This window comes from Pan troglodytes, chromosome 1 (assembly GCF_028858775.2).
Source record: "Pan troglodytes isolate AG18354 chromosome 1, NHGRI_mPanTro3-v2.0_pri, whole genome shotgun sequence".
In the NCBI taxonomy this organism is placed as follows: domain Eukaryota; kingdom Metazoa; phylum Chordata; class Mammalia; order Primates; family Hominidae; genus Pan; species Pan troglodytes.
In genome coordinates this window covers 207,709,434-207,734,725 of record NC_072398.2, presented here as the reverse complement: position 1 = coordinate 207,734,725, position 25,292 = coordinate 207,709,434, and the positions used below count along the sequence as shown (strand labels likewise).

The following is a 25,292-nucleotide window of genomic DNA, read 5'->3' as shown; positions in this document are numbered from 1 at the left end:
AATTGTTCCTCTGGTTAATCTCATTCACAGAATAGTTAACTTGATTTCACTAGGGTGAATTTTTTTCTGCCACAATTGCTTGCTATACAATTAAATGCTCATGTTGATTCTACAACTTCTGGTTTTTCCCTCAAAAATTTGCAAAGTTTTAGTACTGGTTGGAACCTGCACCAAACTAGGAGCAAAGCCTTGGCACTTTTTCTTTTTTCTTTTGAGACAGGGTCTCGCTCTGTCGCCCAGGCTGGAGTGCAGTGGCTTGTTCTCAGCTCACCGCAGCGTTGACCTCCCAGGATCAAGTGACCCTCCCACCTCTCAGCCTCCCAAGTAGCTGGGGTGAGAGGTGCACAACATCATGCCCAGTTAACTTTCTGTCTTTTTAGTAGAGATGGGGTTTTGCCACGTTGACCAGGCTGGTCTCGAACTCATTAGCTCAAGCAATCCTCCTGCCTGAGGCCTCCCAAAGTGCTAGGATTATAGGTGTGTGCCACCACATCCGGCACACATGTATTTTTTTAATCCTCAACAGTACTGGGTACATAGAAGATGCTGTCACTTTAATTAAACCACCAGTTTTGAAGGGAGTGGCAATAACATACGTAAAGTGGACAAAGAAGGTAGAGAATCTAATGGGAAATAAGACCAAAAAACTCACTCACTTCAGAAAAGTTTATTAAAGGTAAAATCAGATTTACAGAGTATAAAACAATAAGGGATAGAGGTGAAGAGGTTTCAAACAAACTATGAGTACAATAGGAAGTAAATTACCTACCTGGGGTTCTCACAGCACTTTTTCTTTACTTCTGCACGAAGCCTAATGTGTTTTTTAAAAAATCCTTGGAAAAGTCTCAGCAGTCATATATTCTCATGATTTAGCAGTTAAACAAAATGTCCACAATCCACAAAGAAAGAGGGGTGGACCTAAGTGACAGGGTACTAAATATATATACTATGATAAGCTCTGCTTCCTCTGTTCCAGTTCTTTAAATTTTGTGTCTGTGTTTTTTGGGGAAACGGTTATCATGCAAAATGACTGTCTTGGAAGCAGGAGTTGAGGAAAGGAAATTTTGGGCTCTCTAAAAAGACTTCTTGCCTCCTTGGTGCAGTAAGCAGCATGTCTTGTAAAAAGCCTAACTTCTACCAGACTTATAACCATATTATGCAATTGGTACTTTTTTAACTAAGCAAATTTTATAAAGAATTTGAAACGTTTTGTGGGTACTTATAGCCAGGTACTGCACATAAATATCACACTCAAATTAAGAGTGCAGGCTCTGCAATCAGCCTGTATGGGTTCAAATATTGATCCCAGATCACAGTTATGCAAACTTAGGCCAAGTTACTTAATTTTTCTGCCTTCCTTTGACAATAGCTTTAGTATTAGTACTTACCTCAGAGAACAGTTATGAGAATTAAAAAAATATACGTAGTTTAAAATAGTACCTGGCACACACGAGTATTTAGTGTAGATGCACACAGAGCTTCTTTCATATAGAATGTGTCATATTCAGATTTACACACTAGTTATTAGTGTTAATGGGAAAATGGAATTAGCCTCATTTTATTATATTTTGATTCCCTAAACTACAATTCTATCTGTATCATGTCAATAAAAATGAACTCCTTGAGCACATGAACTATATGCTAGTCTACCTTTGTATACTCCAGGATGGCGGAATGTGTCTTTTTACCACATGAGGTGATGCCATTAGTATATTCCAGGGCCTGGCACGACATCTATTACATGGGTGTGTAATAAATGTGGAATAATTTATTTCTGGTAATTTATGGATTATCTACAAAACCAATATAAGTGGATGTTATTAGAGACCTTTAAAAACCTACAATTTTACTCATATTTGCTGCAAATAAGAGTAATGCAAATGTAATGCTGACTGGAACTTTTGAGGCATTAAAGATTTTTTTCCTATATAGTGAGGAATAAAACTAAGACTTGATTGAAATAACTTTTTTAAAAAAAGGATTTGAGCACAACAGGACAACAAAAATTGGCCCTTTGTACACTTCGGTGCAATTTCTGTCTTAGCTGCTGAGAAGCAGAGGAAAAGCACCACCTTGCTCAGAAACTACCTTCTCCACAATACTGAGAAACACACCGAACAGGGGCAAGGCTTTTTGAAGCTAGGAATAAAGAAGCTGCCCATCTTTACTAATAGGAAACAACGGGTTTTAAGGTACCCAGTAAGAGTCTCTCTTCAAAACAGACATCTCACTTACCTTTTCAGTATACTTCCTAAAAACATTAAAGACAGATGTAAGGCTTAGCTGGTAATTTCCATGAACTCAGTCTTTTCCTCTGACTGTGGTGGAGCAGACACGATTAAGCAGGTTTGGAAATGCTAGAAATGAATTCCTACTTCCCCTTGTATTCTTCAGATCTCATTTTCCCCCAAATTTCTGCAGTGGTTGGCTTCCATTTCAGCATCAGTCACGAAATCTTGAAGGTCAGACACAGTAAACAGGGAAGGACATAAAATTAAGTGATTTGGGCGTAGTTTTGAGTCTCACAACTTTAACAGGGATGAGTCATACATTAAAGTATGTCGAAATAAATTACAAGTTCTGTTCCTTAACGAAAATCAACTCTTAGTCAAGCTAAAGGTATTAGTTTGCTATAGTCTGAAATTCTGTATGTTCCTTTAATAAATGTTGAGGGGAAAAAAGATGTAATTCCCATGAAGACCAAACACAAGTTGATCAATTCAGTGTGAGTCTTTGTCCTTGATTTATTTTGCAGTACAAATGTGTAAAGGAAAAAACAAAGGGAATAAAAAATACTAGCAGATTGTTCTAAGTGATTTTCCAATTTGCCAATCAAATTTGAAGTATTTTATTTACCTACCAATTAAGTCAGAAAGAAGGAAGTGAATGTTAAATGATTATTAGTAGTATAAGCTTTAAGTTTAAAAGATAAGGGTTATTTAATTCAACTGTTTTCTTGGTTATAGGAAATTAGCATTCAAATTAACTTCATTAAGACAGGAGAAAAAATACTGAATAATTCATCTGGATGGAGTTAGCCAGGAAATGTCTTTATATTTTGCAAAATTATAAATTGAAACCAAAATTTGATATACTTCTAGGTTAGCAAACAAAATTCTTTTTATTTGCTTCCTATAAATCATTAAACAGGTTTGCTGTACTCACTGACACTTCAACTCCCTTTGAAACCCAAGTGACAGAACTAGGTCACTACTTTGGGAATGGAATCGTGAGTAGCTAGATCAGAGAAACACTGAGACTGACAAAACTTGCTTTTTTGGAAAATGGAAGAAAAAGTCATCAGTATGCCATAAGAGTTAGAGCATTCTGACCATAAAATCAGGCAGTTATCCTTGCTGACTGGTCCTGGATTCCAAATGACACATTCCTTCTCAATGTATTCAATCCATCAGCAGCTCAGAAGCAATCCACACTGGAGACCATTTAAAAACGTGCATTTTGCAATAACCATTATCTATCTTAGCAGCTAGAAAGGCAAAACAAAAGTTAGCATATCAAACTATCTTTAGGGACTAGAGCAGAATATGAATTCATTAATGATAAATATAATTACTAGAAACAATGAAAACTGATCCAGAGGAATTTTAAGAAAAAAAAAAAACCCTCAAAATGTCTATTATGCCAAGTACGGTCAAAGTATTCAAGCATCCTCCTCCCTCTCCACAACTTCTATTTTTTCCTCTCTTCTCTTTTTTCTTAAAGGGTGGGAGTCTTGCTATGTTGCCCAGGCTGGAGTGCAGTGGCTATTCACAAGTACAGTCATTGTGCACTACAGCCTTGAAGGCCTGGGCTCAAGCCTCAGCCTCCCAACTAGCTGAGACTAGAGGCACATACCACCATCCCTGACTTACAACTTCTATTTTCAGGTTAGCATTCCAGAAGTGTAAGAAGTATAAAATATCATGGATGATATTTAGTATTCACTAAACTGGAAGGAGAGCCAATGAATTTACTTATACTGCTCAATTAAATAATCAACATTGAACTCAACACATCTTCAATCCCAGAAAAATCCATGAATGAAAACTGGACATAGCAACAATTGCTACTGATGCCAGACTGAAATAGCAAAGGGCAAGAGGAATTCATGCTACCTACTCTTCACTTTATAAAGAAAAATAAAGCAAAATTAAATTTAAAAAAGAAAAGGAATTGCATTTTTTCTAAGGAAAAAAACTGAGAAATTAAGACAGAGTTTGCAAATATATGAATGCTGGGCTCAATGTTTGTTAGTTTGCAGTTAAAAAGAAACATTCACAAGGAAAACAAATGTACATGTAAGTCACTTTCAAAGCAAAAAGATACTGCTTGGCCGGGGATGGTGGCTCACGCCTGTAGTCCCAGCTACTTGGGAGGCTGAGGCAGGAGACTCGCTTGAACCCGGGAGGCAGAGGTTGCAGTGAGCCAAAGTCGTACCACTGCACTCCAGCCTGGAGGACTGAGTGAGACTCAGTCTCAAAACAAACCAAACAAATAAAAAAACCAAAGCAAAAAGACACTGCTCAAAGCTAATCCGTGGGCAGTACCTGCATTAAAACTGTTATCTGCAAATAAGGCAAAAATAAATACTGTTTGTTGCAGAGTGGAAATGCATCCTAGATTGGATTAAGCTAAGAGGCTTGAGAGTTGGCAACCACGGACTTCTGCTCTTAGACATCCTGGTTTGTAATATTTTGTTGTTGTGACAGCCAACTTAAGTTGCAAAGTGTATATTTTGAAAATGATCATTCTTCCTTGCATTATAAATTTTCACAGTAAATCTTACCTTCGGGGTCAGTGGTAACACCTATAATACTTGTTTGTATCTAAAATCCTCTAATATCCAATACATTTAATCACAGCCTCACTGACATCTCAATTGCCCTTGAGACTCAAAACAGAGGGGGAACTTCTGAGAAATGTAATTATTATACCTCTGTGCTTAGGTTGAAGACAACTTCATGATCTGGAGAATTAATTACTTTTTGTTTCTCTTCATGCCTGGTTTATAAGAAACTGAACATTGGACATGAGAAAAAGTAGAGGTCCTATCACTTTACAGGTGTTTTTATCATTCATTTGAAGTCTATTCCAAAGACATCAGTTATCCCACATATAAAGGTGCATATAAACTCTCACTTCAAAGTTAAACTACTCTGAGCTATTCATATTTGCATTCTTCTCTAATGGTGTAAATAATCAAGAACCAGAGAAGTTACGCCTTCATCGTAACAGCCATATTTCTCTGGCCTATATAGCAAATCCAGTTACATTTTAAAGTGTGTGCATGGTTCTTTAAAACATTAATTTCAAACACATGAATAACATTATTGTTTTATTTAACTCAATATTCAGTGATCCCTGACTGGGTTGGGCTCAGTAACATGTCTTTCAAAAACAAAAAAAATACTAGACTCATATATATTTTTTGAGTAAAGCTGCTGGCTTTGGCTCCATACTTCCACTCTGTTCTCTTGACTCAGTTCTCAATTCAGGGCCAAAGTCAAGAGCAAAACTGAACCTGTAGGCTAGTCCTTGGTAAAAGTAAGGCAAAATGGCAACTGACTTGGCAATCTCTCCCAATTTGGGGATGCCCTGGACACAGTAAGCAGAGAGTCAAATGTAAACTACGTCCTAAGAAAATGGCAATTTCTGTAGTCTCAGGTCATGAAAATACATTTTTAAAAACTAATTGTCTGTTAAAATTATTTTAGTTGTGAAATGTTAACAATATCAGGATAAGGAGTTAGACAAAAAATCTTGGACATAATTTCCAGTTTTTTCCTATATATACTTTCTCAACAATCTAAAGCCACCAAAATTCTCTTCATGAAGTCTTATCCTATCTGTTGCCTAATGATGATGAAGGAGATCAGATTTGGGATTTACAGATGTCCTCCTCTGGAGATGCTTTTGCTCTGGGACTGATGGATACCAGTGCTGTTAGTCATTTCTGCTACCTGGATACAGAGCATCTGGTGCAAATTTGTGCATCCAGCCTGGCTCCCATTTTTCCCCAACTGCATGCTTAAGGAATGAAATGCTCATTTCATGTTAGTCGTAAGCAATCTACATACAAAGCATATCAGGCTACAAATTACTTAATATGTATTTTTATCATCTCCTACCTCCCTAATGCTGAACCCCACTCCATTCCCTGCAAACTTTTGTTTTAAATTTTAATTTGAAAAAATACTTTTCCTACATAAGTGTCTTCTCCTAACATCTGTGGACATTCTTCCCACTTTCTTTGAAAAAGATATTATATCATGCTTCTGGAAATTAAGGGGAAAAAATCAGTGCTGAAACTAGAGGTTGAAACTAGAGGCAGATCTATAGTAGAAGTATATATTACTTTTCATAAAAATTCTCACCCAAAAAGTCATATCAAAGGGGTTGCAAAGTTTATCTGGTTACCACCCTCCTCCCTTTCTTCTTGCCTTTGGTCCCATGAGTGAGCCTTAGAAATCATGGTCACCAGCAGACTGCCAGGGACAAAGTGAATGGAAGTTACTTTTGAGAAGGGGGATTCAGGCTGGGCATAGTGGCTCACGCCTGTATTCCCAGAACTTTGGGAGGCTGAGACGGGTGGATCACCTGAGGTCAAAAGCTCGAGACCAGCGTGACCAACGCAGTGAAACCCCATCTCTACCAAAAAGACAAAAATCAGCCAGGTGTGGTGGCAGGCACCTGTAGTCCCAGCTACTCAGGAAGCTGAGGCAGGAGAACTGCTTGAACCTGAGAGGTGGAAGTTGCAGTGAGCCAAGATTATGCCACTGCACTCTAGCCCGGGCGACAGAGTGAGACTCAGTCTCAGAAGAAAAAAAAAAGAGAGAAGGCGGATTCCACCTTCCCTTTAGGTAGAGATGTGGCATGGAAGCAGTGACTGAAGCTACTGTAGTTTCATTGGCCAAAGGTTATAAATTTCTAGCCCAAACTTTCAAAGGAAAATGTCACCACTATCTTTTAATCATTGGTAAATCAGTTATTACCCTCTTCCTCTTTCATGAAAATACTAACATATGTACTCTAATACCATGATACAGCGCTATTAATCAGGCCCTTATTTTTCAATCTAAACTGAACTTTCAAGTAACTTTTTAAAAAATGCCAAAGCAAGGAAGAAAAGTGAGAAAATTTGTATTCGATTCTACAGTTATATAATTTGTGGGGGTAGTCACTTTCAAAATAAATGGACATTTTCATATGTCAATAGCCACACTTGTATTATTTACACCATTTCTCCTTGCTTTATGAAACAAAATTTATATATATATATATATCAGATGAAATTTCCTACTGACAACAAATTAATTTCAAAGATGCCTTACCATCTTTGTATTTTTTTTTTTTTACAAAATTGACGAAACTTGTATATATTTACCATATGATGCTTACCATCTTTACTTCTGATTACTCTTAAGCAGCATCTTCTCCTTTCCTCCACTAACTTTTTTAAAAAGTAAATTCTTCAGTGGACTAATGGTTCCATCTGATTGATACCTTGGGTGAAATTCCTAATTTTATCTTGCTAACTTAGTTTACTATAATATAAACAGAATGTACAAAGTGGAATATTTTTAATATATTCTTAATCTCAACCTTTCCTACAATTCCATCAAAGGTTTGTTCTGAAAGATATGATAAAGACAAATCAAAGCAGGAAGAGATCTAGGTTTGTAAAAATACAGTTTAAAAAAAAAAGGAAGAGAATTTATATTATGCATTTGCAGAAGCTCTTGTTCTCACAGATTTTGCAGAACTAGTCCTTTTCAATCATTTAACTAGGAAGTTCTACTCCAAGTGAATAAAGTTTAAGCAAACTTCAAGTAACTCCAAGTAAAAGACATTGAAGATACCTAGTTTCCAAAGAACACTTGTTTGACAGAATTAATGACTAAATTAACCTTAAAATTTAAAAATGTGTGACATACCTTGTTAATAATTAAAATAAAGGCTGTTTTAAAGCAACTTTATGAAGCAAAAGAGTAAGTCACTTCCAAGGTTCCTTGGTCTTCTACAACTTCTAGGCACGGAAAAGAACTTACAAGGACATGCAGGGTTCACTGTGGTATGTCTGTCTCAGGTATGTGAGATATGATATGGGGTTTAAATCCAATAAGGGCTCTGGGGAAATAAGAAAGCATTTAGGGACAAAGCAGGCCTGATTCTGAAAAACTGAAACCATGTTTTAGATTCACGTTTGCTATTCACTTTATGATTAAGTAGTTCAAGTCTTCTGGATAAAATTTCACACAGAAGGGAAATACTATGAAGTCCTAAGTATGTCCTAATGTAACATGAGATAACCTTTCTTGACCTTCGTGATTAAGGGAATTGATGCTCTATTTACAAAAATAAAAGAGAAATGAAATATAAGTAACTGTTTTGGCTTAAACAATATTATTTAAATTGTTTCATAAACAATTTTTTTTCAGATTGAATATGTCAAGTATGCAACTAAACAATAAGAAAATTTTCACAACCCTAATGTTAGAAAATGTTCCATTTTATACTTTTTACCTATGTCCTTCTTCAAGCCTGAGTGCTCCAATACATGCTAGTGGAAAAAAAAATCAAAATTAGCATTAACATAAAGATTTTCAATTAATACTATAAATAGAATCCCCAGGGGGGAAAAAGGCCAGAATAAAATAAACTCAAATATGTGACTGAATGAGTAACCCTTGAGACATACAAAATCAAACTGTATTACTTACCAAACCTCTACACCATCTCCTGACAGATATCCAGAAAAAAACTGGGAAATCTAAAATGTATCATAAATTGGCAGAGAACACTTTAATAGCCCTCCCCCTAAACAATATAATTCAAAATGGAAATTTCTAAAATAATTAAGTATTATCATTCTGAAGTGTCTTATATAATTTCTAAACTTATGAATACATTTCCAGAGTTTTCTGCGCCCAAGGATGCTAAAACCATTCAAAAAGAAAGGGGGAGAAAAAAAGAAGAAAAGCAAAAGTTAAAGCTTATATATAACGAGAAAAATCCAAAACAGATCATAGGGTAGAGAGAAGATGAGGGGAGAAGAAAGAAAGGAAAAGAGACAACACCAAAGTTAAAAAGCAAAGCAAAATGAAAACCTTTTATCTATAGCACTTTGGGGCTCTATTTTGTAAAGACTAGTTATTATGATTTGAATGATGGCTCAATGACTAAATACTTGCTGTAAACTTAAAAAAAAAAAAAAGGTGAATTAAACCTCCCTGAACCTCAGTGTCTTCATCTGTAAAGTGGAATTATTATTTTAAAGAACACCTAAAAAGTACTTTTAAAAAAAAAATTTCAAGATGGCAGTCCTCTCGCCTTGGCCTCAGAAAGTGCTGGGATTATACAGATGTGAGCCTAAAAAGCAATTTGAACAGCACTTGGCACTTACTAAGCACTTAACAAATACTAGCTATTAGAATTAGATAGAGTATATATTTAAATAGTATTTTATACGCTATTTTTATTTTTGCAAGGGAAAAGCAGTGATCTCCCTGAGGGGCTCCCTGAATGGCTGGAATTTCAGCTTCAGGGTTTGACAATGTATCTAATGATATTTAACTTTCAGAATAGCTTCAGGTACATTCTGCAAAATACTCTCTTGACGAAGTAGCTGACCCAAATATGGCAGCACTCCTCTTGCCTGGCATCAATTAATACTATTGATATTAGAAAAGAGATGGAAGGCAGAACGCCCTTAAATATAGTATCAGCACCCTTAATCATGGGTAAACTGAATGCTCAAGTTTGCTGTGGGGATAACCAAATCCACCAAGACATACTTAATTCAACCAACTTAATTTATTTTATTCCTTTCCTCTAAAAAACTCAAGCTCAAGCTTTTGTACATACAAAGAATCACACATATATCAATCACAAAATATGGAAAAGAAAGTATCCTGCAATGCTAAGGTCAGGGGTAATAGAAGCACACAACAGCAGATTAAATTTTAAAAATTTAAACCCTTAGAATAAACCTTCTGGTGTTTTTTTTTTTTTTTAGTTTTTAAATTCAAAACTCCCCACACAGTAAGTCTAACATAAAAAATATATTGTAACTAGCTCTAAAGAGCTAAATATGTATTGCTAGAGAAAGGTAAGAATGAAAAAAAAAACCAGAAAGGTAAATTTTTAGTTGTAGTATCTATAGTTATCACAAACTAGCCATACAATTATCACTTAACCTTTCTGGGCCTCAGTTTTCTCACAGTAAAACAGGGATACTACTACCTAAATCAAGGTTATTGTGGATACAAAGATAATACAAAGCACCTAGCGTCGTGTGTCTGGCATATAATAGTACTCAATCAATGAGTACTATTCCTATAAATGGGGGAGGAAGGGTGTTGGATTAGATATCAAGCCTAAGGTCAAAATATCAAGAAGCCTTTCTTTCATACATTTCCTCAGGAAGAGACAGCTAAGGCATAAACACCATAAGAAGGCACGTCTAACAGACTCCGTCTAAGGCAGTTTATCACCACAATTAAATAATTCTTTTCAACAGTTTTACCTATAGCATGGATAACTACAGCGATATGCACATAGACCACAATAACATGACAGTACCTTTGCTTTCAGAAAACACAACAGAATACGATATGTACCCACCTATGCAATTTTTAGGAATAGAAACAACTGGGAAAACAACTGGGTTGTTTTCTGCCATTTGGTCTGTGATCGTTCATGAAGTGGGATTTTGACAACTGTGAAGCAAGAGACTGCTCTATAATAGTCAAGAGCAGGAAATCGTCAGTTTTGCCCTCCAAACCTCTGAACGCAAACTCTCATATGGACTAATTCTAACCATTTTATTATTTTCTATTTACAGATTTTGTTACCCACAGAATCTAGATATTAAGATTCAGTCCAAATTTGTTGTCTGTCACTTAAATAATTCCAAATACCCCCTGAAGAGGGCCACTGGTTGGGGCCTGTAAGTTATTTTGTACATGACTCAACCATATATTTCTATTATTTCATCAGTGACAATACATTCCAATCTTTGTCTTAGGAAAATGAAATAACTGCCAAAATAATTGCTAGAAAGTAATGGGTTAAAGAAAGGTGGACCAAAGTATGGGGAAAAAAATCAGCATAACCTTCCTAAGGATGACAGAAAAGTCTTGGGCAGAATTGCAGACAGATTGGGAAATTAATAAAAGGTTTAAAGGAAACATAAGATGCCAAGGAAGTATATGAAAGGTCTCAAACTTCAAGAATTTAAACTTGACACCATGACATAGTAGGCATGTGGGTGTCTGTGTGATGATTATGACAATTGCGTAGGACAAATAGGGTAGTATGAGGGATTGGGCAGGATGACGAGGAAGAGGAATAATAATCTAGCAACCAACTTTTAAGGCCCACAGCAGTGCTTCCTACCCTATTAAGTCTTGGATTTTGGAATATATTAGACTAAATATGAATTAATTTTGTCTCCTTTAACAGAACATTAGCTCCATAGGAGAGAGCCTGTCTTACTCACTGACGTATTTTCAGTACCTAGAATATCTAACATAAAAATGACCTTCTAACATTCAATATAGTCTGAATCTGATATAAAAGCTGTTGTAATTAATAAAAGATAATTCACTTACAAAATATTGCTGAATTCCTAGAATCTTTTTAATGTAAGTTTTCTAATCAACCGATTACAACTCCAATCAAGTACTAAACTATAGCTGTTATTTCTTATGGCTGGTCTGGTATTTTTTTCTACATTGGTTCCAAGTCATTATCCTAAAAGAAAGGTTAAAAACTACCACCTTAGGATATTGGATTAATGACTAGAAATATTAAGAAAAAGACATCATAGAGAAGAATCACCACGACTTAACAGAAAATTCAACAAAAAGAACTATTAAGATTTCAATTGGTGGGATCAAAAGGTGTTTCTCAAACTCACAATTTTCATGGCTAAGCCTATAAGGTTTTCTTTCCTTTGCCAAATGTTCCCCCTGTATACCCGTGACTGCACAGTGCCAGTGCCTGGAACACTGATATTCACTACATGTTTCTAAGTGAACAAATGCTTGTAACTGTCTTTTAACATTATCAAGTTTCATGTGATCTGGAGGCACATACGAGATTGTAGACTGAAAGACTGGGGTTAGAGATATGACTTGAGAGTATATTAAAATCCAGTAGAGCCCCAACCAATGGAGGAAGCCCCTAATGAGGGACAAAAAGACATGGGAAGAGGTGTTATAGGGCCAACAAAATACACGGAATTATGGATCAAACAGAACCAGCAAAAGCTAGAACAGTTTGGAAGTTTATCCAACTATGTCAAAAATAAAGGATCAAGAATAACCACCGGGAGGAAAAAGGCAGCTGAAATGACCTGAAGATTACTGCTGCTATCACCCACTGGCTTTGACTGAACAGCAACTAAATTCTGTAACTAATCCCAGGCAGAACACAGCTAGATGGAACCCCAAAGCAACTGAGGGCACCTTGTAAGTCAGATAGATACCCATTTGAAATTCTGAAGTTGGTCTTGGTGCTAAATATAACTACAGCCAGTCTGGCTTTCATTAATACCTTCCAGGTCATTAAATAAGTCCCAGTTCTGATATTGCTGGCTATTTATTCAATCAACAAGATATACATATGACCTGTTACTATTAGAGAACAAATTTTCTTGGCTGGGTGAGGTGGCTCATGCCTGGAATCCCAGCACTTTGGGAGGCCAAGGTGGGCGGATCACTTGAAGTCAGCAGTTCTGAGACCAGCCTGGTCAACATGGTGAAACTCCATCTCTATTAAAAACACAAAAATTAGCTGTGTGTGGTAGTGCACACCTGTAGTCCCAGCTTCTCGGGAGGCTGAGGTGGGAGAACTGCTTGAACCCAAGAGGCGGACGCTGCAGTGAGCTGAGATCAAGCCACTGCACTCCAGCCTTGGCGACAGAGCAAGATTCTGTCTCAAAAAAAAAGAAAAGAAAAGAAAAAAAAAGACAATAGGTTTTCTCAAAGTTAACAGGAGATCAGGATGCCATTTAGCTTTGCTTATGAATTCCACTACAGCCTTTCTCCAGGAATCAAAGTTAGTGAAAAACTACCAGGAAATAAATTCTGGTTCTTTTTTGGGGGGGGACAGTCTTGCTCCGTCGCCCAGGCTGGAGTGCAGTGGCATGATCTCGGCTCACTGCAACCTCTGCCTCCCAGGTTCAAGTGATTCTCTTGCCTCAGCCTCCCGAGTAGCTGGGATTCGAGGCATGCACCATCATGCCTGGCTAATTTTTTGTATTTTTAGTAGAGGTGGAGTTTCACTATGTTGTTCAGGCTGGTCTTGAACTTCTGACCTCATAATCCACCCACCTCGGCCTCCCAAAGTGCTGGGATTATAGGCGTGAGCCACCGCATCTGGCCCTGTTTTATCTTTCTTCTATGATGCATGCCTAGGCAAATCATGAAGTGAAATGGGAATAATGCCCCATTTCTTTTTTTTTTTTTTTGGAGATGGAGTCTTGCTCTGTCGCCCAGGTTGGAGTGCAATGGTGCGATCTCGGCTCACTGCAACCTCCACCTCCCAGGCTCAAGCAATTCTCCTGCCTCAGCCTCCTGAGTAGCTGGGATTACAGGCATCTGCCACCACGCCCAGCTATTTTTTTGTATTTTTAGTAGAGACGGGGTTTCACCATGTTGGCCAGGCTGGTCTTGAACTCCTGACCTCAGGTAATCCACCCACTTCGGCCTCCAAAAATACTGGGATTATAGGCATGAGCCACCGCACCCAGCCTAATGCCTCACTTCTAAAACACACACACACAAACAGAAAGATAACAACTGGGGATAATTTGGAAGGATTTTTTTTTTTAAGGATGATTAACACGACACAAAACCATGGTTAATACATATGCATCCAGCATACTTCATTACCTTCCAGTAGCCACTTCAAAGACGTAATAGAAAGCCAGGGAAGGTACAAAACAGTGCAAAGGAAGTATTCACAGAAATAAAGTGGCTTTTGACTTCAAAGAATAAGAACTCCAATCTGGAGAGAAGAAGTTAAGGATAAAATTGAATTACACGTAAAATTGTAGTAAGTTGCAGATAAAATACCACAGCCTGGCTCAATCTTATTAAAAACAATTTGAAACAAATTCTGAAACACTCTAACTAGGAGATAATTGGAAACTGGCAAAAGTGTTGAATCACAAAATGTTTAGTAAACGTGTGACAAAAGTCACAAGCACGAAAAAAGCAGTTTGAGAAATTAGTAAAGTCTCAAAAAGGGCATTGTTCAATTAGTGAAGGCTTACTGACAGCACACAATTTACAAAACGGAAGTTTCTGAGCTATTGAGAGGCTATCATTAATCTTAATATCACAACAGAAAATAATTTTTGTTCTTATTTCTGGAATACCAGTTGTTGGCCCCACCTACAGTCCCGGGCTGGAGAAACTATTAGCATAACCAGCTAGTGAGTAGTATCCCAGTTTTTCAAAGAAGCCTAATGACATTTACCTAATATGACTGCACAGAACAAGTAAAATCCAGAAGGCAGTACACAGTGGTGTTATATATGAGTTCTGGGCCAGGTGCGGTGGCTCAAATCTATAATCCCAGCACTTTGGGAGGCTGAGGCAGGAGGATCGCTTTGAGCCTAGGAATTCGTGCCACTGCACTCCAGCCTGGGCGACGAAGTAAGACCCCATCTCGTAAAACAAACAAAAAATGAGTTCTGGTATCAGATCTACCTGGGTTCAATACTAGATGGGCGACTTCTAGTTGGCACGCCTTAGACTAAAATATGTGTGTCTAGTATCCACATTTATACTTACTTTACAGGGTTAGTATGAAGTTCAGTAAGTTAACATAAGGTATTTAAGACAATGGCAGCACGCTGGAAATACTCAGTATTAGTTTGCTTTTGAATGAAATTATAACCATTTCAATGTGTTAACCTCAGTTCTCTCATGCTAGAAGTTCCAGATGGCAGTTTATGGGTCTTAGAACTCTTTTTGTTAAAGACAGGGTCTCGTTCTGTCATCCAGGCTGGAGTGCAGCAGCAAGTGGCACCATTATGGCTCACTGGAGCCTCAACCTCCCCGGCTCAAGTGATCCTCCCACCTCAGCTGGGACTATAGGCATGATCTACCACACCCAGCTAATTTTTGTATTTTTTGTAGAGATGTGGTTTCACCACGTCGCCTAGGCTAGTCTCGAACTCCTGGGCTCAAGCAATCTGCCTGCATTGGCCTCACAAAGTGTAGGGATTACAGGTACGAGCCATTGCGCCTGGCTGGTCTTAGAACTCCTTAAAAAAAGAAAATGTTTATGGGTGAAAAATAATAAATAGAGAATGAAGAGCTGAAAAGGCTGGTTTAGCCACTAGGCTAAACTATGTATTCTTAGGAGACATGTAGTCCTGAGTTTTTTGTTTTGTTTTTAAATAGGAGCTATTATCATCTATGTTTTCTTTCTAAAGAAATCACCACAGCAGTCACTTCTGTCAAATGTACTAATGTTCTATAATACAAAAAATGTATATCAGACACTAGATTAACCAGTTTCATAAGTCATAGTGAGGAATGGAAAAGCTTGATTTCATAGGGAACCTTATTAGTTACAGGAAATGGATTAAACTGTTATTTTTGGTAAATCTATTCTATTTTAACCAAGCAACATCTGTATGTCTGTTTTTCTTCAGGGAGGGAGAAATGGTTCAGAAAAGTGATCATTACTTCAGTTCTGACCAAGGATTTCTCACATGAAGCCTTAAGTTTTCAGCAATGGAAAAATAAAAATATTAGGAAACCTACCTTCACCTTTGTTCCTTCAGATTCACACAATCACTCCACCTTTACATTTTAATATTTTCTTTAAATAAAATTTGAACTAGATAGGTGAAAATTCTTAAAAATCAAGTTACTTGATCATATCCAGTGAACATTAAGCTTAATTTTTTTAGTCAGCTAAAAAAAAATCAGAATATACACATTTTACAAACTCTTCTGCTGTCCTAATCTAAATCATATACATTATTCATGTATTGCAATTACAATCTGAATATTTTATTAGGAGCACAGGACACCTTTCAAACTTCCAATGGTGTTTCTGGAACATTTGGTTTGATGATTATCACTACTATTTATAAACCTTTTATTACCTCCTACAATCTTTAAATTATTTGAAGACAATGACCATAACTTACTAATTTTGTATTCCTAACTCCTGAAACAAATACCCAATGGCCATGAAATTTAGAATGACTATCATATCAATTATCAATGTTAGGTATAAACTAGACTTAACATTTTCAATATATGGCTGACTTTGAACTAGTTATCTACATTTGATTGATGATGTTTAAGATCAATCCATTTAATGATATCCCTTCCTAAGCATTAACAGGTTGCTCGAGATGTTACTGCACTTTCTGAAAAGAAAAGAAAGTTAAATACTTTTATAATACTTCTTAAGGACAAAAGCCAGGAAGGGAATTTCTGGAAATTCCTATTATCGTATCACACTATGAAGAAATAAACTAGCAATTGTCATATAGGTCTTGCAATCCTCATTTTCAAGACAAAAAACCCCATGTTACATCAATAAAAACAAGATTAGAATTAAGAATTTCCAACAATATTGCAAGCCATGATAAAGGTTTCAACAGAACTCAATTTGGGTTCTCTTATCTTATTAGAATTAAACATTTTTCTCAAATGTTTATTGGTAGGCAAGATCACATAAGTTATATACTGAGAATAACTCATGTTGAGTGTTCAGCTAGTGGAGTACTCACACTTCTTTATTCAAGGCTACATATATCTATATACACTTAAGCAATCTGCCAGAGCCAGAATCTTTTTTTTTTTTTTTGGAGACAGGGTCTCACTCTGTCATCCAGGCTGGAGGGCAATGGCACAATCTCAGCTCACTGCAGCCTCTGCCTCCTAGATTCAAGTGATTCTCCCACCTCAGCCTCCTGAGTAGCTGGTGCTACAGGTGCACTCCACCACACTTGGCTAACTTTTGTGTTTTTTGGTAGAGATGGGGTTTCACCATGTTGGCCAGGCTGGTCTTAAACTCCTGACCTCAAGTGACCCGCCTGCCTCAGCCTCTCAAAGTGCTGGGATTACAGGCATGAGCCACCATGCCTGGCCCAATTACAATCTTTTGAAAAAATTTTATGAAACATTTATCCTTGTTTTGACTTACTTTCCAGATTAAAAGATAAGCAAGCACAGTGGCTCACACCCGTATAATCCCAGCACTTTGGGAGGCTAAGGCGGGCAGATCACTTGAGACCAGGAGTTTGTGACCAGCCTAGCCAACATGGTGAAACCCCATCTCTACTAAAAACACAAAAAATTAGCTGGGCATGGTGGTGTGCACCTGTAATCCCAGCTACTCGGGAGGCCAGGCAGGAGAATCGCTTGAACCACGGAGGCAGAGGTTGCAGTGAGCCGAGATCATGCCACTGCACTCCAGCCTGGCGAAAGAGCAAGACTCCGTCTAAAAAAAAAAAAAAAAAAAGTTTTTAAAACCATCTTTCTTTCTGTATCAGAGAAGATAACATTTCCTATAAGAATACATATGGAAAGCAGGTTCGCTACACCCACCAATTTTACGGCCCAGCATAGTGGCTTCCGTTATGTGTAATTCTGTATCTTGCATACAAATGCACACACACACTCAGGTCTGATAAGTAAACCTTTTAACAAACTCTTCTATAATGGCCTTGAAAAATATAGGACTAAGTCCCAGCGCGCTGGCTCACGCCTGTAATCCCAGTACTTTGGGAGGTCGAGGCAGGCGGATCACCTGAGGTAAGGAGTTCAAGACCAGCCTGCCTAACGTGGGGAAACCTGTCTCTACTATAAATTTAAAAATTAGCCAGGTGTGGTGGTACGCGCCTGGAATCCCAGCTACTCAGGAGGCTGAGGCAAGATAATCGATTGAACCTGGAAGGCAGAGGTTGCAGTGGGCTGAGATCATGCCACTGCACTCCAGCCTGGGCAACAGAGTGAAACCCTGTCTCAAAAAAAAAAAAAAAAATGTATAGGACTGAAACTAAAAATTAGGCGATAGGATAGCTTAAAATATTTGCTTTTTGTTTTTGTTTTTTGAGATGATGTCTCACTATATTGCCGAGGCTGGTCTCCAGGGATCCTCCTGCAATCTTTCCCAAACAAGTATTAAGTTTACCTAGGTTAAAAACTTTTTTTTTTTTTTTTTTTTTTTGAGACAGGGTCTCACTCTGTCACCCAAGTTGGAGTACAGGGGCCTGATCGCAGCTCACTACAACCTCGACTTCCCAGCCTCAAGTGATCCTCCTACCTCAGCCTCCCAGGTCTGGGTCTACAGAGGTGTGTCACCATGCCCAGCTAGTTTTTTAAATTTTTTGTAGAGATGGGGTTTCGCCATGTTGCCCAGGACAGTCTTGAACTTCTGGGCTCAAGCAATCCTCCCACCTTGGCGTCCCAAAGTGCTGGGATTACAGGCATGAGCTACCATGCCCAGCCCAAAAGTGGCTTCCTAAAGACCAAAATCCAGTACGTTTTGGCTTAAGTTTTTATAAATGATGAAAAAAGAGCAAAACAAATGACAACTATCAACATAAAACAAACAAAAAAGCCTAAGTAATCCTTAATTTCAGACAAAACTATATTAAATTCTAATTAGGTTAGCTTTATTTTAGACATAAAGAGCTTTTAAGTACACATAAACTTTACCACTTAGTTCTAACCTCACATTAGGTCTTTCTAATCTAGCAGTAAAGAATGTACACTTTAAGTCAGGCAGAAGAGGGTTTGAATCCTGGCCTTGCCACTTCATAGACAGGTGGCCAATAGCCACAAATATGAAATTACCTAACCTCAATCTTTGAGTTCCTTATATGTAAAGTAGGTAGGAAAAATATCACCTACCTTGCAGGGTTGTAAACTACATGATATACACAGAATATAAAATGCCTCCTTAGTACAGAGCATGGTACATAGCACTTACACCATAGTAGGTGTTATTAATCTATCATTTTAAAAAAAGCTCACCATGAAAAAAGAAACAGCAGAATGTTTTCCACCCATACTTCATCTACACTATTTTTATTTTTCAAGATAAAATTCTAGAGCTGAAAATCAGACTTTAAAAAAAAAATCACTGTTTTCAGGGATCACCGTCTAGCTCCTAACTTTATATAAAGACGGATACATTTGTCGTCTCTATTCTTCATGAGAATTTCCCAGCTGTTGATCTATGAAAATTGTCTTTATTTTATTTTTTGAGACAGGGTCTCACTCTGTAGCCCAAGCTGTAGTACAGCGGCGTGATCTCAGCTCACTGCAACCTCCGCCTCCAAGGCTCAAGCGATTCTCAAGCCTCAGCCTCCTGAGCAGCTGGGACTACAGGCGTGCACCACCATGCCTGGCTAAATTTTTGTATTTTAGTAGAGACGGAGTTTCACCATGTTGCCCAGGGTGGTCCAGAACTCCTGAGCTCAGGCGATCCGCCAGCCTCGGCTTCCCAAAGTGCTGGGATTACAGGTGTGAGTGACAGTGCCCGGCTGAAAGTTGTTTTTAAAAAGTCACCTTTAGGGCTGGGCATGGTGGCTCATGCCTGTAATCCCAGCACTTTGGGAGGCCGAGATTACTTGAGGTCAGGAGTTTCAGACCAGCCTGGCCAACATGGTGAAACCCTATCTCTACCAAAAATACAAAAATTGTTGGGGCGTGGTGGCAGGTGCCTGTAATCCCAGCTACTCGGGAGGCTGAGGCAGGGAGAGAATCGCTTGAACTCAGGAGGCAGAAAAGTTGCAGTTAGCTGAGATCGCGCCACCACACTCCAGCCTGGGCGACAGAGCTAGGCTCTGTCTCAAAAAAAAAAAAAAAAAAAAAAAAGTTAGGCCTGGCACAGTGGCTCACGCCTGTAATCCCAGCACTTTGGAAGGCCGAGGTGAGGGGTTCACGAGGTCAGGAGCTCAAGATCAGTCTGACCAACATGGCAAAACCCCATCTCTTACTAAAAATACAAAAATTAGCCGGGCATGGTGGCATGTGCCTGTAATCCCAGCTACTCAGGAGGCTGAGGCAGGAGAATCACTTGAACCCGGGAAGCAGACGTTGTAGTGAGCCAAGATCGCACCATTGCACTCCAGCCTCGGTGACAGAGCGAGACTCCATCTCAAAAAAAAAAAAAAAAAAGTCACCTTTAACAATTTTCTTCATTAGTCTGCTTTCACTTACTACCCAAGATTTACTTTGATTTTTTTTTTTTTTGGTGGCGGGGGTGTTGGTTAGTTGGTTGTTTTTTTGAGACAGAGACTCACTCTCTCGCCCAGGCTGGAGGGCAGTGGTGCGATCTCGCCTCAGTGCAACCTCTGCCTCCCGGTTTTAAGTGATTCTCCTGTCTCAGCCTCCCAAGTAGCTAGGTACAGGTGCACGCCCGCCTGACCTCAAGTGATCCACCTGCCCTGGCCTCCAAAAGTGCTGAGATTACAGGAATGAGCCGCCACACTTGGCCCAAGATTTACTTTGAACTAGCTAGTGAAAACCTTCCTGGGGAGACAAAGTTACAGATTCCAAAAATAAAACCATATAGGCATTTTTAGTAACCTATCAATCCTTCCTTTCTGAGCTTTATTTTTATTTTTTCTATAACTCATGTAACTGTTTTCAGATCTAATTCCTAAATAAACATGCCATGACATTTTCTCAGCATCCTGATCTTTTCTGCATATTCCTTCCCATTATTTTCTAGCAATTCCTTGAAACTATTAAAACCTGTTTTTCTAAATTCATTTCATTTTCTTGCAGACAATGTTCCTAATCTTTCCTTGGGGTCCCAAACACTATTAAACATTTGTGGCAACATTTATCATAGTTTTAAATCTCAGACCAACTACATCCAGGCAAATCACTGCAAACATCTGTTGTTATCTTTTCTACTAAGATCATTCTCCAAAATCCCCCAAAATGTGGGATAATCTGTAACTCTGCTACTGAAAGTGTAGTCAGGAACACTGGCATCACCTATGAGCTTGTCAGAAATGCAGACTCTTGCCCATCTCAGATTTAATGAGTCAGAATCTGCATCTTAATCAAAATCCCCAGAAATTCCTACCCACTTCAAGTTTGAGCAGCATTTTTGAATGATGAATTCTGACCTAGACAGCTTAACTAGAAAATTTAAATAATCACCAGAAATTCCTTCAAAATCATTTGGTATGTGCAAGAAATGGTCTTTCATCTTTTCTTTCACATTTAGGAAAGTAAAATAGAAATGACATTACAACTAATGAAGACATCCATATTACTACTCATCAATTAAAAGGAAGTTTCAATGAAAATACTTATTGTTGGTTGTATTTAGATCAAATCGTTTTCCATACCAACTCTATACAGATTATATTTAAATATGACTAATTTGGTAAGGTTCTATTTCTTAACAGGAAGCATGGAAAAATTTCAAAATGACAAGCCAATGCTAAACATGTACCACTTAACCAAAAATATTTAGTTATACGACAGCTAGCTAGAACACCCAAGTCCTTCTGACCAAGCCAATTCAGGTACTTGAACAATAGCCAAATAAATAAGCACCATTCTAATCAATAGGTTCAAATGAAAACAGAATGTTTTGATAATATTTTGAGTATAACACATAACACACAAAATTTTCAAAAGTGATTTAGCTGATAAAAATAGTGGCCTTTTAAAACGTATTAATGGCTGGGCGCGGCAGCTCACGCCTGTAATCCCAGCACTTTGGGAGGCTGAGGCGGGCAGATCACGAGGTCAGCAGATCAAGACCATCCTGGCTAACACAGCGAAACCCTGTCTCTACTAAAAATACAAAAACAAAATTAGCCAGGTGTGGTGGCGGGCGCCTATAGTCCCAGCTACTCGGGAGGCTGAGGCAGGAGAATGGCGTGAACCCGGGAGGCGGAGCTTGCACTGAGCCAAGATCGCGCCACAGCCTGGGCGACACAGAGAGACTCTGTCTCAAAAAAAAAAAAAAAAGAAAAGAAAAGTATTAACTTTGCTTAATCTACTTAAAAACCTAGGCTGAAACTGAAGTTTACAGACTTAAAGGATTCCTAACTGAAGTACAGAATAATCTCCCAAGAACACGCATACAGGAATGTTTCCAAATTCTATTAAACAGTATTGAGATCTGCAATAACGCAGTATTTTTGTAACTAAGGAAATATTACCCCTTAACATACTTAAAAACTGAGCTCCTTTTCTCACCACCGTTACCATACTTGACAATACTGATCCTCACCTTTACCCCATGGGAAAGAATCTTAAAATGATCAAACTCCTTGTTATTTTAAAAGGCATGACTAAACTGTGTCTAATTTAATCTCTTGCCTCTTTTTTTTTTGGAGACAGGGTCTCACTCTGTCACCCAGGCTAGAGTGCAGTGGCAGGATCACAGCTCACTACAGCATCTACCTCCCAGGCCCAAACAATACTCCCACCTCAGCCTCCACGGTGGCTGGGACTACAGGTGTGTGCCACCATGCTCAGCTAAGTTTCTGATTTTTTGTAGAGATGGGGTCTCCCTATGTTGCCCAGGCTGATCTTGAACTACGGAGCTCAAGCAATCCTCCCACCTGGGCCTCCCAAAGTGCTAGGATTACCGGCAAGAACCACCACCACACAGAGCCCCTCCTGCCTCTTAACAAATGGACATCTAGGCCTAAAAGTCACCATTTGGAATTTTAAGTAAACAGCTGAATAAAACACTACTCTTGCTTATGAGCTGGAGGAAATGTCTACACATGGTCTTGATTTTGGTCACAACTTTCAATTATAAGGAAATAAAAATTTAATTTCTTTTCATAGCTATAGACAGAAGATATCTCCCTAGGCGAATATAATATACTCCACAGGAAAATACCTAACAAAATCTTGTTATTTCTAAAACTAAACTAAATAAATTCAGGGCTTTTGGTACAGCTAAAGCTTAAGCAACCCTTTATTTTTGGAAGAAATACATCGCAAATCAGTGAGCTGCCCCACCTTTCATTCCACCTCCCATTCTGCAAACATCTAAAGATGCCCAAGTTTAGATATTTCTGCTGTTAGAACATTCCTTCCTGTTTCAGTGAGTGATCTTTTGATCTTGGAACAAAAAGAACATAACAAAACAAGAACAGTAAATTCTGGAAAACACTAACCAAAAGGAAGTATACTGTCTACTCTTTATTACCTTGAAACAATAGGGTATTCACTTTTTCTTCCCCGTAACTCAGTTTAACAGTCTTCATTTGAAAGAAACAAGGCAGAATACATTACTAGTCCTTCTTAAATGCTTTCTTACTCAATTTGTTTATAGACTATTAGGTCCCAATCATCTTCCTTTTAAATATTTTTTGCTATTAACGGCACTGATTACAGAGGAATCACACATTACTTCAAGTGAATTTCCATTCTGAGTTGCAGAACTTCTATGTTTTTGACTGGTGAGAAACGAAGTACACCCTCAAGAAAAATAAGTCATAAGAAAAACCACTGTATTAGGGCTACCTGCAAGAGAAGAGGAAATCTTATAAAATTAACTTTAAGACACAAAGAGAGAACTCTTTATACAGTACTTCCTGTAAATTGGCAGTATCTCCCGATGATGCATCCAAACTGTCCAACAAAGCTTTCCTCAAATAATCCCCTCACCACTTCTCCTTCACTTGTGGCATGTCACATCGAGGGCACAAGGGCACTGGGGCAATAAAAAGCCTACTGAAAGCACTGTACAAGTGTTTATGTTTGCCCACCTCTGTAGATTCTCTAGGATCATTTCCAAAATGCCACAATTTCCTCACAAAAACGCTAATGGCAGCCTGTTATGCCACAGCCAATATTCCTATCTGCCACCTGTAGATCTAGTTCTAACCTCAGTCAAGCTTCCTGGCAATTTAATAAATCTCTGGGGAGTTCAGCCTTTTCATTTTTACTATCCTACTCCTTCACTACCTTCCTTAGAACAGGTGCAGTATCTAGTACTAAATTTGAAGACAGAAACTCCATTTGACTACAAAAGCCTCAATCACATAACTACTAAATCTGTTTTGCACAATCAAACCCATCACACCCCACCCAAAATCACCAACACAACATTTTGAACATGTTAAATTTTATTAAAAATATTTAACATCGTACAAATATTCCAATACAGTTATGGTACATGAACACTGTACCAAAAGCATGATTTTTATTAAACTGATGATTAAATGGAAAAGGTCTTGCAAATGTCCCTATTTTGGTATTTCTTATGTTACTATATCCATATCAGCAATTTATGTTTGCAGGAGCCTTCAGTCCAATTATAGAAATAGTCTTAGAACATAGTACCTAACATTATAATGGGATTCACTAAGTACAAGTCTACCTACGTTATCGAAGAGGCTAGAGAAGTCCCTTTTGCCCAACCCTCATATGTGAGAAATCAAGAAAAGCAATGTTCATGGGATCCTGACAAATCTACTATATAAAGTGAGAGCCCTTATTTAAATTTGAGCAATTTAAGTTTTTCCCCAGAATGTCTCCTTTGTTGGTTCCACGAAATGTATTTTGTTTTTAGTGTTTAAAGTCAACAAACTGGCATTGCATTTTCCTTAACTTACATAAACTCATCAGAATTACATGAATATTCCTACTGCTTACCTTAAAACTTCCTAAGGAGCATGCTATTTAGTGCAAGTTTTATACCCTGATCCTTTCTGTCACTGACACATGCATAAAATGTTACCTTAACACAACCCTGCAATCACTACAATTCTTAAAAGTATTACATAATTTCATTCTAGTGTTGTACAACTAGTCTATAGCAAACTTACAAGTAAGGGTTTATATTCATGACACTGACTAGCACATTTAACATCTAGGAAAGTCTTTCTAGACTGATATTCTCAACCAATAAAGAAGATACAGTGCTGTAAGAATACTGAGAAGGTTCTTCAGGCATGAAAATCCATAATTACTTTTAATCAGTGTTTATACCATATTACAATTATTTTTTATATGGTATGGTCAGAAATGCCTAGTTACTAAATTTAATTTCAATCTATACCTTACCATCATGGAATCCCCTACAAACTATAAGATGAGGGATTTTAATCTTTAGCAATAATTTAAATATTGACTCTTAATTCTACCAATATCTGCTAATCCTATCAGCTATCCTAGCTTTCACACAAAACACAAGTTGTTCATAGGTTTATGTTTCTGCTATGTTCAAGGTCTTAATATTTCAGCTATGTAATTTCCTCTTGACCCAAAGTCATTGTCTCAACATATCTCTAAATTGAGGTCATTATTGTC

At 37.9% G+C, this 25,292-nt stretch overlaps 1 long non-coding RNA gene across 1 annotated transcript; it reads right to left on the bottom strand.

The window, feature by feature from the left end:
• Positions 1-648: 648 nt before the first annotated feature.
• LOC134809321 (uncharacterized) lies at positions 649-3,890 on the bottom strand. The gene is made up of 2 exons (XR_010154762.1): positions 3,333-3,890; positions 649-2,455 (listed from the first exon to the last, which is right to left on the bottom strand). It is a non-coding gene; the product is annotated as an uncharacterized LOC134809321 (long non-coding RNA).
• Between the last annotated feature and the right edge of the window lie 21,402 nt (positions 3,891-25,292).